At 43.4% G+C, this 16,987-nt stretch overlaps 2 protein-coding genes across 32 annotated transcripts in view; both read left to right on the forward strand.

Moving 5' to 3' along the window:
• Positions 1–5,054, forward strand: part of CAMK2G (calcium/calmodulin dependent protein kinase II gamma) — a 255,718-nt gene extending 250,664 nt beyond the window's left edge. For all 28 annotated transcript variants that reach the window (XM_072931541.1, XM_072931542.1, XM_072931544.1 and 25 more), the window contains one exon: positions 2,346–5,054. The gene's annotated coding sequence lies outside the window, so the exon portion shown is untranslated. The remainder of the gene's footprint in view (positions 1–2,345) is intronic.
• Positions 5,055–10,180: 5,126 nt separating this feature from the next.
• Positions 10,181–16,987, forward strand: part of NDST2 (N-deacetylase and N-sulfotransferase 2) — a 127,294-nt gene continuing 120,487 nt past the window's right edge. For all 4 annotated transcript variants that reach the window (XM_030276804.4, XM_012574527.5, XM_002193265.7 and 1 more), the window contains exon 1: positions 10,181–10,375. The gene's annotated coding sequence lies outside the window, so the exon portion shown is untranslated. The remainder of the gene's footprint in view (positions 10,376–16,987) is intronic.

Consider the following 16,987-nt stretch of genomic DNA (forward strand, 5'->3'; position numbering starts at 1 on the left):
GCTGTTCTTGGTCATAGGTACCCTTGTAGCAGCTGTGCTCCCTCCCAGGTGCTCAGGTCTGTGCTTGGACAAACAGCTATTCTGGAGCAGAGAGGAAGAGTATCTCATGCTGTGCACAGGTTGGCCCTTTCACATCTACCTTCCCATGCTGGGGGTCATTTCAGAGGACTTTTTTGATGATTATGTCATCTTCTAGAAGGATATTGTAGAATCCATATGGAATAATTTCTGTGCCATAAGGGGTAATGTAAATTTTACCATTGATTTTCTGATAAGCAAAAGCGATTTAATGTACCACGTTGAGAATACTCAGGGGAAAGGAATCTAAACAAATAGTAATATCAGAGGATTTAAAATATCTCCCAATTAACTTGCCACAATTCATAATTTGAAGAAACTTTGACTCTAAAATATGTCATAATGAAATTGTTGTTGCTTGCTTCTGAAGGACATCAGATCCATATATTTCTTCAGCATTAAGGCATTCTGGTTTATTGCCTCAGTGATCTCTTTTAATTAGATGTACAAAGTCTTTCTGCATCCTTTTGGTTTATGCTGAAATATACATTACATTCATTTTATAACCCTAAGTTTCCTAATCTTAGGACCTTTTTACTAAGTATTTTATATTTAAGGGCAAACACAACAAATATTTTCAACTAGGAGGCAATCTTTTTTTAATGTGGTCATTTAAGGATGAACTACTCAAGTATAGTTGCTACTTGAGTCCTAGTTCTGTGAACAACTTGGTACTAAGCCAAGAGCAGTTTGTAGTCATGTGTTGTGAGGTATTCAACCCTACTGAAGGCGCTGGGAAGGAATGTGAACTATCACAAGCAAGCTGCAGAGGTCACAGATGGAATTTGAAAAGCAGAAGCCAGTTGGGGGCACCAGAAGCAGGGAAGCTTTTAAGGGAGCTGGAAAATCAGCTGAATTTCCAGGGAATAAGGTAATGAGAAGGAAAAAGCCTTTGCAGGAAACAAAGCAAACAAAAAAAAAACTTGGATCAGATTTCATCACAGAAATGGTGAGGGACACATCTGTCCTGGATTTGGATGTTTGTCCAAAAAAAGATGCAGAAGAAATTATTAAATTACAGATCAGTATGGCTCAGTGGCTATGCCTAGGACTTCTGAGGAAATTTAGGAATGGAAAGTCTGCTGCAGAAGAGGTATGTTTCTTGGCTGTGGAAATGCTGAAGCCCTCCAAAAGTATGTGCTGGAGGGTTTCTGAAAACTGCAGAGCAGAAGGTATTTCCAAACCACAAAATGTTGGTTAAAACAATATTTAAAAATACCCTCTAAACTAATAGAACTTGAAGTATTTGCATGCATTTCTGGGTTCTGAAGGAGGTATACCCACAAGCAATTACAAATGGGGTTAGTTTGGGCAGCCCCCATCTGAATGCACTGAATCATTCTGGAGTCGTGTTATCCCATGTGCAGTGAAAGCTAAGGCTGAAGAATGAATGGGGTGACTAAGAATGCTTAAATAGAAATTAGGGTTTTTTTCTCACCTGGAAGGCAGAGTTCAGTTCTGGGTAAATCATCTCAAAACAAAACTGCAGCCAGAAAAGAAGTCTGAGGACTTCTGTTTAAGGAGAGAGTGGGAACCAAGAAGGGAGACTTATAGGGAGATTGTGCAAAGATTTGCAAACTGGTAGAAATGGTAGAAAGAAGGGTTTGGCTATACTTTGATGACAGGATAATGCTAAACAGACCCCAGACTTAATGAAAAAACCCGACTTAACACTGATCAAGATAAATCTAGTAATTTGGCACCTGAGGGCTAACTAGGAAGGGCCTTTGCTAGAAACAGTCACTAGGGCTACAATTTCACAAAACTGCAGAGAAGCTCATACATTTGTTTAAATATTAAGTAAGTTCAGAGACAAAATTACTGAAGAAAAATAAAAACCCTAAGAAAAATATAATTATCTTTCAGTTCAAGGCAAAAGCGAATGGAAAGTGAGGGAGAAAATGTTCCTTAGGACCAGAGCCTTTGAGCACTCCTTAGGAAACTTCTTCAGTGTCTGGGTCATGGCTGTGAGAGGGTGGGCTCAGGGCTGCTCCAAAGCAGCATGTAATACATTTTAGCGATTAGTTAATTTTCGCTGGCACTCTCAGCCACCTGGAAGGGGAAGTGAGTGCCTCTTACCTTTAGAGGTCTCCTCATGAGCCCCAGTTTGTCCTGTGTTAGGGGGTTCTACCTACACCAAATAATTAGCCTGTAGAAAAATTCTTTTTTTAATTGTGTACAGCTAATGTATGGCTTTATTTCCTTCCATCTTCCATCCTGTTCTCCCTTCTCCTTTCTGGGTGGACACTACCTCTTCCTGACTGCAGCAACTTGTGGAGATACTCAGCTGGAGGGCAATATCTTCTTAGCAAGCGGCTCTGGAGTGCCTGAGTGACAGCAACGGTCATGTCTGTTTTGACATTAAAAAAATAAATACAAATTACAAACAGGCAGCAGCCAAATGCACGAAACCCTGCATGCATCTGATGCTCCGGGCACTGCCTTTCTGTTGTTTTCCATGGATCCATCGTGTCTGTTTCTGCTGTACGAAGGTGTTTTTAAATCTAAAAAAAGACATGTTGTTTGTATAAAATAATAAAAAAACAGGAATAATGCTAAATAAATGACAGATTATCCAACATGCCCCTTCCCCCAGGGCTAAGAAAGTGGCAGCAGCCAGAACATCTTTCAGAAATGAAGTGAGGGGGAAAGCAAAAGTGAAGGAGAGAAAGAGAGAGGGAGAGCAAGAAAGGAGGCAGCTTGAACAGCGGATGGCTGACCCGTGCTCCGCAAAGCGATGGTGGAAGTTAATACCACATTCGGGCTGTGCTGCAACTACAGTCGGTGAGAGGTGGCAAGGAGACCCCAGAGGAGCCAGTGTGAAGACTGGGGTTCAAGAGAGAGGAGGTGCTTCTCTTCCTGTTGCCCAGCAGTCTGACTTCAGCCTGTTTCTTCTTCGATTTCTGCACAGCAAGAAGGCTATGGAGACCTGGTTGCTTGGCTGCTGGATCCCAAAACAGACTTTTCTTTTTTTTTTTCTTTTTATTTTTTAAGAAATAAAACAAAATGGAATGTTGATTTAAAACTAAAGATGGAAGTAGGGATTTAAAAATGGGTTTAAGTTTAAGTAACCCATTATTAACCCAATTAATTAACTTGAATAGAAGCTCGCTCTTTAGTGATACTGGTTTTAGAAACAGCCACTACCTGGAAAAACATGGAGTTTTGAAGCCAGCTTATTTAATTTAACAAAATAAAAAACATTTCATTAAGAGCAGAGATTTTAGAGGAAGAGGGTATTTGTATGGGATTTTCTATTTTTTTTTCTTTTTAGTAGCCTAGTTGGGATCCACAGTGCTGCAGAACACATGTTCCTTAGGAAGCAGACAAAAAACTTAGTGTTATGTTCTTCATGAAAACTTGCACATACACTCCTATATGAGGCATAAATAGCGTGTGTTTTTTATACTGAAATATATGCACCCGTAGAATTGAAGGGGTTACCTGGCCTCCTGTATGATTTGTTGGTCTCCATTAAAGTAGCAGTGGGAGCCAGCAGCCCCAGCCAGGTGCTTCTCCCCACCACTAACCCATCTGATGTTTGTAAGTGTCATGTTTCCTAGTGTTTATTTGGGTAATTTTTCTATTTTTTACAGTGATGTTGTAACACAGAAAACTATCAGAACCTCAAAAGCTGTAGCTGAAGGAATCCAGGCCACCTCCCACCCCATGTTGCCTCTGGGTGTTAGAGGATACCTCATGAAGCAGAGGGGAAAGGGAATGAACACGTGATCTGATGTTCGTCCTTTGGGCCAATTCATCTTCCTTTCTTTTCTTTGCTGCAAAAGGAGTTCAGTTCCTTTATTCATTGGGTGGGAGATATGGAAGTGTTTTGTTGACCTTACCAAGGAGGGAGACTAGCCCCAAGAAGAAAACGGCCTTTCTGGCAGACCTGATGGGATTTGTCTTGACCAAGGGAAAGGCATCACTTGCAGAAGTTGGAATGGGCTTTTACCGGAATTTATCTACCCCTAATAATTTTAGGAACTTTAGAAAGAGTTAAAATTATTTCCATGACAGCTTACTAAGTGTGTGGCAATCTTTTAGAAGACTATAGAAGAGAAGAAAGACAATTTGGAATTTTAATCCTTACTCAATAAAGTGCAGAAAATAAAAGCTGTTGCACAAAGTGGAGCTGTCACTTTGCAGCAGATAGTGCTCTGCTCCCTTTATTGGAGAGGTGCTATCCGATACGAGGATTAGATCAGCAAACCACTCATGAAGGAAAAGACCATCCACACTTCCCAGGTTTATTTGAGCAAACACCCTTTTCTTCCTCCCTCTGCTATCCTAGGGGAGGAGTGAGGAGGGATTGAATCCATGGTGGGGCAAACACTAGATTTTATGATTTCAAAACATTTTAAAGACAGTGACTGAAGTGGAAAAGTAAAAAGCCTTGATATTTTATTCAGAAAAATTTTTGAGCCACAAAGAGAGCAAAGAGATTACAGTTATGCCACTTAAAAAATATAAATACAAAACATTATGCATGCCTTCTTTTGGTCTGATCTTCCTTGTCTCTTTACCTGATAATTAATAGTTAAAAAAGAGAACCCTCTATATTAAGTATATGCATCTTTCAGAGAAAATTTTAAAAGAACAGAACTGTTGGTTTTTTTGGTTTTGCACAGTCTTGGAGACAAACTCTTTTGAATTTTTTTTTGTTTTGTTTCCTTTTAAGTTAATGAGAACCTTAGCTTGGTATGGCCATTATCAAACACAGCTGTACACCTTTAGCATTCTTAATGTTCTCTTATGGGGCTAATGTAAGCATCTATATAATATATATTATAAATATCACATTTTAAACAGGAAATGGAAGGCATTTGATGCAGAATTTTTGCATGATATAGAAATAATTAAAGTTAGCTAGTGTTTGTTTGTTTGGTCTGAATGTTGGTAGAACCTTCATAGCTTTGTTACAATGAAACCTTGAACCGAAGATATTTAATAAAATAACATTTAAACAGTGTAAAGTTTGGAGTGTCACATTATTCTCCTGAGCAATATGAAATTGGTACTTCTGGGATAAGAATCAATTGACAGAGGAGGTTTTTTTTCCTGTGTAATTTAAAAATGTAATGTTTAAAAAGTGAAGTGGTACCATACCTAAAAGGGGGGAGGGGATAATACTAGCATTAAAAACAAAAGGATGACAGAACCTGTTAAAATTACCTTTATGTCATTTCACTGACAGACCAGGGATAATAGGGAGATTCTGCTTTTTTCACAATAGCCTGATCCTTGGCAAATCTATGGTATTACTTCCTTTCCTGGTCTTTGTTTTCCTCACCAATATTTAAGCTTTTTCTTGTAGGAGAAGCTATCTTGCTGTTTGGTTTGCCTGATGTAAACATGCTGACCTCAAGTTGTGTGACTTAGTTATTTGTCAACTAGTGTATTTTGTGTCCTAGCTGGGATGCTCTTGCAGAGGCACAGAACTTGTTAGGCCTAGCAGTGTAAGCATAATTTCTTAAGTTAAAAGTTTGTTGAATTTAACTTGTTTTGGTTTTATACTGCCTCTTGTTGTTAGCATTTCACGTGTGCCCCACTAGGTAGGCTTTGTTCCGCTCAGGCCTCTGCTGCTTTGCCGTTTCCCTGTTATTTGCACCCTGCAGATCTCGGCTGCTGCGGAGGCCGTGAGGCTGCGGCAGGTGCTGCCCGCAGCCCCTGCTGAGCCCGGCCCGGCGCGGGCGTGTGGGACAGAGACACCCGGGGGCTTCTCCCCTCTGCTGCCATGGCCTTGTGGCTGGCACAGGTCCTGCTGTGCTTCTGCGGGGGACACGCATCTGGCTTTGGCGCTGGCTGCAGCAAAGGGGCTCTAAGCAGCACTTAGCCCCTCCACTTAGCAGGCCTCGCTGGCCTCCATCCCCCGGAGCTCTTCCCAGGTGAGGGGGTGGCCTTGCCTTATCGCTGAAAGCGAGTTCATTGTGCTTAATCCCCTTTAACTGCAGCAATTACCCAGTAAATAGGTGTCAGCTGTTGCTGCTTAGAGGGATGATTACTTTTGCTGCCTGATAAAACGGGAGGAAAAGATCGTCCTTAGTGTTTGGGAGAAGGTAAGAGTTTTATACTCCGTTTTACTGGGACTAAAGAAAAAATTACTCCTGCTATTCCGGGAGCAAAGAGACGTTCTGCTCTCATTTTTTATATGAGGCAGGAGCGTTCATCAGGTAAGGTTTCTCCTGAAGCAGTTAATCCTGCCTTAATGATCTTTGAAGATATGTTGCAGTATGAGCTGATAAGCGCTAGGAAGGTACTCATAAAATTAGTTGTGATATCCCATGTTCTTAGTGACTGTTTTAACTGGGATAAGAGTATTTTGAACACTTGTTGAAAGCGAAATAGTCAGGCTAACACTTAGGTCAAGAATATTTATTGTAGCATATATATGGGGCCTGTTTTATGTCTTATGTTTTATCTGACAGCAAGGATTGGGAGTGGTATTTCCCTCCATTGTAATAGATCCTGTATTGAGCTATCAAACAGGGATATTCCCAGAACCTTATTCCCAGTATACTATTTAAAATCTGTTCATCCTATTAGATGAAGTTTTGCCATCTTCCTACCGAAGACAAGTGTCTGAGCATGGTTTTTTAAGTTCCCTTCCAATTTATGCACATACATGATTTTATACATAGGTGGATTACTCTGTGGGAGACTTGCAGTTGATGGTAGCTTTTATTTATGCTCATGTAGATTCCTTTTAAAGATTGCTCTGCTCTCACTTGCTGGGCTACTGGCACAAAGGATGCTTCTATGCTTATAGTATCTATGAGATGTGGGGAGAAGCATGGGCAGAACTGGACCCTAAATGTCTATATCCTTTCCATTTTATTATGAAAATTGTTACCTCTTAGTTATGTGTAATTGATAACATAGAAAAACAAACAGAGCATTTGACTAATGATTAGATTTGTGATTTGGTTTGGGGTTTGCTATGGCTTTGCAGGGTAATTGCAGATAAGCCAGCTGTGTGCTCTGTGCTTCAGCTTTCCCATTTGTACATGCAGATGATAAGCCTGACCTCTGTAGAAACTGCTGTGAGGGACTGATGAACAGTGCTGCAGAGAAGCTAAGGGGGTATTGCTGCTACACATCACAGATGATTTTTTTTTTTTGCCTGAGAATTTGAAAGGTTTGGGACTGCAGATTAATGCACCTGGAATGCTTGGTTTATTTGGGTTTGGTATATGTTTATTTAAGAGTATAGAAAGGTGATCCTTTGGGGGCACTTAAAGCAACTTGAATGGAGGATTATGAATTTTTCCCTTGAGATCCTTAGTGCCTGAGAACAACTCACCTGCCAGAATGTCCTCTTTGCCTGCTGATAAGGAATAGGAATTTACTGTTTGGTGTGTAGTATTCCAAAGAATTTTAAGCCAATTTCTTATGTACTTAGCAAGTATTAGAAAACAAATATGTTTGTAGTTTTTAAGGCAGACTGGCTACAAGGAAAGAACGGATATAATTAAGTTAATAAAATCTCATTCTGAAAGTTTTTTGTGCTACAGGAGGGTCCTTTAAAGCACTGGTGGATGGGGGAGAGGGAAAGGTGGTTGTGCCCAATTTGTTGCAATTTATATAATTGAACCATAATTATCCATTAATGGATGGGCAGGATGACATTTATTCACAGAAAACCATTTTGTTAATGCATCGTATGACTGCATGTTGGCCAACTTGGATTTTGGCAGTACTTGCAATGAAATACTGTCTCATCATGGTTTATTTCTCCTTCGCGCTTCTGTAGGAAAGACTAGTACTCATACCAAGGGAGGACAGCCTGCAAAAATGGCACCAGGGTCTGCTTCAGAGGCTTGTTTTACATTGGAATGTGCTATAGGTTACATCAGTAGTCAGAGCAGTGATACTGCTGTATGGTTGTTCCTGTTCCAGAAAGCACTTGTTTGTTTGTTTCTTGCTACATGTCTAATTCAAAAATAAGCTGAAAAAATTACTTATACAAAAAATGTACATTCTGTTAAAGTGACATTTGAAATTCATTGCTTTAGATTTAGCATATTTTTCTTGTATTAAAAAAGGACCAAACAGAATTGTAAACAGATTTCAGTCTTGTTTATTCCAAAACATTATTAATGCGGAAATTGTTTTCTGTATGGTAAGTCAGCAAGTTTTAACACCTTCTAATCTGTTAGAATATGAGTAAAAATCTTCCATACCTGTTACAAAGACTATATTGAGTCTCAACAGAAACAGCAAGACATTTAATCTTCTACTTTGACTTTCCCTTTGGGAAGAAACAGTTCCATTAAATGGAACATCCAGGGAAAGATGGGTTTGTGACCTTAAGAAAGAAATTGCTTCAGTGTAGTGCAGTGTTACCAGGGATAGCACATGCTAAGTGAGGTAGGCACAGAGCAATGTGATAACCTGGAAGATGGGCGTCATCGAGCCAAGCACTCAGAGTGGATTGGAGTGTGAGGAAGAGAGTGGAGCTGCAAGATGGGGTTGAAGGTGTCTTGCAAGTGAGTAGATGAACTTACATATGAGGTAGCTGGAAAGGCAGTGAGGACAGTGGGATGGAGAGTTGTTTTGTGGTGCAATGAGAAGGAAAGCAGGTGCATTCTGTGTTGGTGGTTTGAGGAGGGGTTTGGAGAGATGGGGCATATTTTGGGGTAGTTTCTTCCATGGCACATTTAATTAGAGTTTTAAGATGATACTCTTGTACCTGTATAGCAAACTACAGTGTACAACATACCCTCCTGTCACTGATTTCCCTCCCTCACTGTAACTGAGATAGGTTAGACTGAGGAAGAAAAATATTTTTTTTACCAGACTATTAATTTGTACTTTGAAATGGTAAATCCCATTTCACAGAATGTAGTAGTGGATGATAAATGCTACAAGCACATGACACAAAGTTCTGAGCTGCCACATAGTGCCTCTGTTGGCTCAGATTTGATCAGCTGTTTTGGAAAGTGCAAGGTCTGTGGTAGACTGGGCATCACCTGTTGCTGCCATGCTAGCTTTGGGACAGCTGCAGGCAGGGGGACGATTTTAATCTGATACGAGCACTGTGGCACGTGTTTGGATTAACTCAACAGAAATGCAATCATGTGTTAAAATATGTGCTGCTGGGTATTTTGGCAGCACAGACCTGTGTGATGGGACTGCAGGTGGTGGGAGCAGCTGCCTCATCCACCTCTGCTGAGGTGGGGGTGCTCTCAGCCAGAGGCAGAACAGGCTTTTGAAGCATGCTAAGATATGATTGCTCATAGCTTAGTCTCTTTTCTTCAGTTATTTGATTCACCTGCTAACATGGGCTTAACGGGCTTGCAGAAGTCTGGTCAGTGCTTCAGATGCAAATTGATTAGCTGAAGATTAAAAAACCTCTATAAATGTGTGCATAAACCATGACTTTTGAGCTTTTTAAACTTTTCAATAGCGGAGCAGGTTCCTGTACAGCAAATCTACATACTGCATTGCCTTTTGGGGGGTTTTCTGAGAGTTATTCACAAGGTGTCAGCAATCCTCTGACAGCAGGATGGGAAGCAGTATTTTGCCAACATGAGGCCTTAATCCCTGAGCACCTGCTTCCCCTTTTCTTATGTCGCTTTTGGCTGCTCCAGGTCCCAGTCTTGTTAACTTGTCCTAAATGTTTGCTCTCTGCAGCACGGTGGGTTCTTTCTCCACAGCAGATCCAAAAGCAGGACCGTGTAATAGCACTCCTGGACTACTGTCCTCTCCTCCAGCCTCCATTGAGAATGTTTCTGTGATGTGGCTTCACATCCCATTCTGGCTTCCTACTACAATTTCCGCCACCTCTTTAACGTAGCAAATTGCACCGTGCGTGTTTGTGTTTCTCGGGAGGCTGCTGCCGGCGATGTCACGGCCGTGTCAATCCCTACCTACTGCTTTCCTGGGCATCCCACGCCTTCCGCGCTGCCGGGAGCGCGGCGGCCGCGACCGTGGCGGGCAGCAGCAGCGGCCCAGGGCGGCGCGGCCGGTCCCCGTTCTGCGGCCGCGCTGGGGGTGCGGGCAGCCCCCGCCGTGTGTTCGGGTGCGGGGCGCGGCCGGGCCGCGGACCCCGGCCCGACCCTCCCCGGTGGGCGGGGCGCCGCGCCCCTCCCTCGCTCCGTCCCTCCCTCCCCGCGGAAGATGGCGGCCGGGCGGCGCGGCGGCGGCGGCTCCCCCAGCGGCCGGACGGACGCGCGGCGCCCCGGAGCCGGCGGGCCGCGACCGGCCTGAGCGCTGCTCGCGGCGCCGGGGGACGCCCGCCCGCCGTCCCCCCAGGAGCCGTGCCCCGGCCGCTCGGCGGGGCTCCTTGCGGCAGGTGAGGTGGAGGAGGAGGAGGGCAGCGCGGTGGTGGCGGCCCGGCCCGGTCCGGCTCGGCGGGCAGTGGGGCTGAGCGAGCGGCGCTGGCGGGGCCGGGGGAAGTTGTGCCGGCCGGTGGCGATGGTCACGGGTGGGGGCGGCCGGAGCGTGGGCGGAGGCGGGGGGCCGGGCGGGCGGTGCGGAGGGCGCTGCCCCCCCGCCCCGGAGCCACCTGTGTGGCCGGGGACCCGGCGGGGAGCCCACTCCGGGGGCCCGAGCCCCTGCACGGCGCTCCGCCGCCGGCCGTGCCCGGGGCCGAAGGTCTCGCAGTCCTGCCCGGCTGCTCTTGTCGGATGCTGGGCCCCCGACACGCGGCTGGGAGCGGCAGCCCCTGCCCCATCGCGGCTGCCGCCCCTCGGAGCGCCCTGTGCTCCGGCCGCCGGCGGGGAGCCGGGTCCTGGCAGGAGCTGCGCTCCCGGCCTCGCTCCAGCTTTGTTTACCCCACGGCGTCGTGTTGCGGGCGGCGAGGTTGCCGAGTGCGGCGGGACCGGCGCCCAAGTAGTCAGCATGCACCGGGGCAGGGGATGCTCCTGTCCCCGTGGCCAGGCTGCGGCTGCACCGCCCGCGCTGCACACGCTGCTCTCTGGGGGCTGCGCTCAGAACAGGGCAACCGTGGGTACAGTTGTGCTATTATACAGAAACAAAACAAAAATTACATAGAGAAAACCTAATGGAACGTGAGGAATCGTTCCTGTAGTATTTCCCATCATATTTTAGTTGTTAAAACATTTTTGCAGAGGTAAAGTGATAAATAAAAGCATGAAACGTCCCTGTTTGCTTATGCAAGAGTGAGTAAACTATGTTGCCTGAATTAGAAGTGAGCAAATGTCAGACCTCTGAATTCAGCCACAGGTTATGCTACTGCACACTGGGATCCTTTGTGACCAATTTTGCCAAAGAAGTATTCAGAGTTGTTAATTGTATGTGCCTTTCTCATGAGGAAATGTAACTTTCTCCTTTGTGGCAGAGGTAAACTAGAAACTTCGGATGAATTGTTCAGGTTATGTGGAGTCAATTATCTGTGGTAATTGGGCTGGGAAATTTCGGATGATGGCAGTATGGAGGGACATGTCATGTACAAGAACACCCAAAGAGCTAGAAAAAATTAGAAGCTTATTATCAACCCCTACGCGTGCTGATATTGCCCATGTGAGCTGGCTCTGCACCTGGAGAGTGATCCCAAAGCCAAGCCCTGTAGAGCTGCTTCTCAGGCGCTCTGTACACAGAAGGTTTATGCAGTGTTTCTTCACTGGGCCTCTCAGTGCAGCTGTTTTCATGGCACTGAGATCACTGATCTGCTGACAGAATGGACATAGAAAGGCATTTTAGTTTGTTCTTCACCCTACACAAAAGCAACTGTGGTGTGTTGAGATTGTTGGTTCCAAAAACAGCCAGATTCCAGTAGACCAATTTTGAGCCAGTGGAAAATCTCTGTGCTTACGTCTGGCAACCAGCAGAAAATGGTCTAAAAACTTTCTGCTGTCAGCAGCAGTGAAGGTATCTCTTAGAGTTATCTTCTTCAATTGCTGCTGCATAAAATTTTCTTCCGTATCCCAAATTCCTCTCTTTCTGTGTTCTTCCCTTTTAGTTTTTGTTCTCCTCTAAGCACATGGTAGTGCTTTCCTTTTTGCTTCTTGAACATGGTTTCATAATGGGTCTTCTCTTCCTCTGTTTCACTATTTCTTCAGTCTTTGTAATACTGCATTATTGCATGCACTATGAAGAACTGAAAAGTTCAAAAAAAGGTACAGCTCAGAATAAGCTGAGAGCAAGGACACAGAGAAGGAGTAGTGGTGCATCTATCCATATCTAATTTTTTGCTCCAGCTGCAGAAATTACTTTTGCTTTTGGGTATGGGTTCTCAGACTGGACGCCAGAATGGAGAGTGAGGGCCAATCTGGTGGCAAAATGAGATTGTGATACAGAAAAATTGAGAGTCAGTGTGTTGAGGTATGGTATAATATGTGCAGTTGTTTATCAGTATGTGAGCATGTGCCTGGGCAAGCTGTGTCGCCAGCAGCATCTAGTAGTGCAGTCATGGTGGGATCTGCTGCATGGATTTTGCATAAAGCATGTTTCACTGTTGTGCCTAACCTTCAGTCTGATCTGCATCAGAATTCATGTAGGGGCCTGGTAAATATAGCTTGAGCCTACTTTTGTATTTACATTTGTAATTCCATATTTGTTTTTTTTTTTAAATGGGGGAAGGGGAAATAACCAAATGCAGCTAAGATTTCAATGTGTCCTGAATGATAGCTTATCTCCCCATCACTGAGCCTTGTTTCAGAGGACGGAATGACTGTCTCAGATCTCTCCGTGGTATATCTGGAGTATGTGGTGATTCTCTGAGCAGAGCTGCACAGATAAGATAATCCATTTCATTTTAATTGGCAGAGTTGTTTACACATGATCTCTTGCTCATTTTGCTCTTTTAAAGGAATGCATATCCATCCCTGATTACAGCTCAGGTCAAAATCCCTCAGCACTCGTAGCAAATCTCCTATAATTGGTCTCATTTAGCTCTCATAAGGTTGTGTTTTAATTCTCGCTCTTCTGAATCCTTTTCCCCAATCGGTAATGTAATTTTTTACAGGATATTTTATAGACAAGGGAGAAGCCTCTGGCTGTCAGCAACCTTTGCAGTGTATCAAATTTCCAGCTCAACAGGCAACTGCAGTGGAGTTTGTGGGTGTAAGGCAATGATGCTGCTGCAGCAGCAGCACACAGACCGTCAGTGGTGGTGGCGCTGGGCATGAGTGCAGGGTTTGTCCTGGATTCTGGAGATAATTGGGATGAATGCTCCTGTTTGCTCTCTCTGCTTCTCTAGTCTTATTCTTGCTTTGCTGATGCAGGGGTCTTTGAGTTCAATTTTTTTCCTTTCTAGCTGTCTTTCCAATCTCTTTGTTTCAATGCAAATACATCCAAGTTGCTGCTGTTTTCTGATGACAGGCTTTGAGCAGGACAGGAGTGGTGAAAGACAAGTACTGGGAGCGTATTTTTAGAAGGCCCAAAGCAACATTAGCTGTCTTTAGAAAATTCCCTGTGACTTTGCTGAGCACACTTGCTTTGGTTAATTGAACATAATGCAAAGAGGTGAAACTCACTATTTCGTTATGCCTGTGCTGAGGCACTTCACCTCTGGCCTGTAACAGCACAGTCTGCATGCACCATGTGCTGTGCAGCTCCTGCCTGATCACTGGCTGCTCTGACATCAGCTCTGAAAGTCTCAGAGTCTGGGGTTTTTCTTTTTTTGAGCTGTACCTTCTGCTTTTACGCTGGCAATTTTCCCACTACAGTAAAATCAGAAGGGACCATGTGCCTCTACTTCAGTTGTTGGAGATGGCAGACTGTATCATGCATCAGTGAAGGTACAGACAGACCTTTTGCTTTGCTGATCCTGCTCGTGGAAGCAGGAATCTCCAGTAGAGCTGTGGAGCACAATTATGTCTTAAATCACCACTGAAAGATTTAGTATAGTGGACAGATGAGCCCTACCTCTTCTTCCTGTATAATGATTGTCCTCTGGCAGTTGCTGTTTGGGGACTGGTTTTCGATATAAACCCATATCCTGAAAGGAAATTATATAGATCACTAGACTCAATCCATATGTGCTCTGTTAAAAATGCAGTAGAATTCTCTAGACATGAGTGATGAATTAATCTTCTGCACCAGGAAGCTACCCTCCATCACATTCTTGCCTGCTCTAATATTTTTTAGTAAGCTAACTGATTTAGCAGTGAATGTGAGGGTTTTGGTAAGATTGTAAGTGCAGTTTGGACCTTGTCAAAATATTTGTGGCTTATGCTGGGCAGTGCAACAAGATCTGTTTTCACAGAAGTGGGATTTTCTGTTTGCTTGTTTTCTAAAGCTGCCCAAATTCTTCAAACAAGGAGAAGGGATGGGCACACGCTCTTTATATAGACTCAGCCTGCTTTTAAGTTTGTCAAGGAAAACAAATAGTGCAAAAAACAACAACAAAAAAAAAAGGACAGCTTCATGCAGCACTTGCTTACATACTAGCAGCACCAAGAAGGTGTTTGGAAATACCTGTCTCTTCCAAACGTGTTGGTAGCCGTGTGTAACCACAGCTGTTCTTCCTGCTGGGGTTGCACATGTGGAGTATCGACAGTGCTTGCAGCTCTTCTCAGGCTGAAATGTTACCACCTTAACTTACTCTGTGATAGTGCCCTCTTCTTTCCATTAAGTGAACTTTATATTTGTCATTAAATATAAATTATGAAGTTATGCATTAAAAGTTACAGCAATCAGATACCAATGCTCATATTTTTTCTCCTAAATCAAAGGAGGTAGAAGAAGGGGAGATAAATTTTGTCCTTTGTTTAGTGTACAGGCTTGTGCAGTCCTAGTGCTGGTAATTCCTGTGCTTTGGATGTCTCACTCTGCACTTAACATCTACAGCATTTTGTCACATTTTGAGTGTGGAATGGAAGTGAGGGAGTGTGGGATACAGTTGTACTGCACTAGTACAGTAGCTCACAAGAGGAGGATGCCTCCTCAGGGAGGATTTCCATGTTCGAGGAGAGAATAGGTCATAAAGCTGCATGTGTTAGATGGCATACCAGGAAGTCATAGCCCTCTCCAGAGCCAGGGATCACTGCTGATTTAATTTATTTATGTGTTTTCCTGTATTCTGTTGTTGGATTGGGAGCTGGGTTGGCATAACTGATGGAAGAGGGAAGGAGTAAATGGGACAGCAAAATGACAATTTTATCCCTACTTAATCTCTTTTTGCAGTTCTGGTCTGCCATCTGGTCAGTCTCTTTGAAAGCATACAACGCTGTCCTTACTCTTTCCTTGGTTTCTCCAGTCTCCTACATTCTTCATTTCTGCGTTAGGAGCTCTCCAGCTCAGCTGAGTGGTTTGTCTAGGGAGGCTCCTGTATCAGGACCATTAGATTAGGTGATGGAGCAAGTTTTCCTTTGATCGTATTTAGTTTTACAGTTCCAGATGATTCCATTAGCCTAATATTTTATTGGTCTTTAAGCTTGTCTCTAATTAATGCTAATTTGTTTGGCAGCACTTCTGAAGTAAAATCAGAGCTTGCACGTGGGTTTTTAGAGCTCTTCAACAGATCTTAACTCTTACATTTTCAATCACTTTGGTATTAATTCCTCAAAGGTAACAGTGGAATGATAGGCCTTAGCTGTCCTACATTGTGAGTAGTTGAGCTCAATGCGAAAAGCAGAGGAACTTGAGATTTACTTCAGAAAGGTTAGAAGAACCACAGAACATTTACAAATGTCTATTTTTGTTTTAAGAACCTCTTACTGAATGACTTTGCATTAGCTCTTCAGCCTTTACTGGTGCTTTAGAGTGAATGGAAAATTTTGTATCACAAAGGGCTTTTAAAGCAGTCCGGTTTGGCTTCTCTTGGATGATGAGAGTTGGACTCATCTGATTACATGTGAAAATATAGTATGTAAATACAGCTAAAGTGCCCACATCTGAGCTGGGCTCTGTAAGTTCCCTTTATGTTAAGGATATGTTAGAGCACTGTTCATTTCTAAATCTACCCTAAGGTAGATGTGCACATTTATTGAGGTGAATCACTTGCTGGAAGTTATTTTTTGCTTTTCCACTAAATATATTACAAACTGAGAATGTCACTCCAGATGTAGAGAATGTTAGCAGGATAAGTATCTGAGCAGAAGCTGTGTTGAACACCTTCCAGAGGGACAACTAACTTGCTTGTAATCCTAGACTGCTTTTCAGTGTAGCATTTTTAATATCATCACTATTAATTATGTAAATTTGTCTCTTCTGATCTTAACTACCTTTCCCATATTCAGAAGATTTTTTGTGTACATTTTTCTTATTAAGCTAATGCTGTTATGAGGATTCCGTGCCACTCACACTTTATTTTGAAAACTTTTGCAAGTACTGACTGTTACAGCTTTTTCTGCAGCTGTTTATTGTCTTTGCCCTAGCCTCCGTGGTTAAGTTGTCCAACAGCCAGGATTCCATCCATGTGGTAACCAGGACCTTACAGTGGTCTTCAACAGCGATTCCTGTCCCAGAGAAATCAGACCAAATCATGGGTGGGTCTTTGATTCAAAAGCTAGCTGCAGAGATTGTAGTTGACTCTAAGTGAGAAGAATGTCAAAATGTCAGGTACTGCCCAATGATTCTTTTCTGTAAAGAGACCAGTTTATCTCCTGCATAGTCGGGGTTTTGCACTGCTGGAAGCTTAACTTTAAAAAATGGTGAGATCAGCTTTGAAGTGGCCCAACACAGTGGCACATAGCATGATTGAGATGAATAATGTAATTTCACAGCAAGTTGAATACCTCTTAATATTTAACGGATGAACAAGGAGCGCAGCAAGACTGGGAACTCTTGTGCAATTTAATAAAAGGCAGAAATTTCAGTGGAGAAAAATTTAGTGTTTTGCCTGACCCTTTAAAATGTCATCCTCTTGAATCTGTTGTCACCCATGTTTTGTTTGTGTTTCTTTTCTGGGCCTCACCTGTGTGTAGGTTGGTTTCAAGAATAGAGATGTCTTTGAAGTGGCATTCTTTGTCAGAGCAATGGAGCTACAGAACTGGTGTCA

The sequence above is a fragment of the Taeniopygia guttata genome, chromosome 6, assembly GCF_048771995.1.
Source record: "Taeniopygia guttata chromosome 6, bTaeGut7.mat, whole genome shotgun sequence".
NCBI classification, from domain to species: Eukaryota; Metazoa; Chordata; class Aves; order Passeriformes; family Estrildidae; genus Taeniopygia; species Taeniopygia guttata.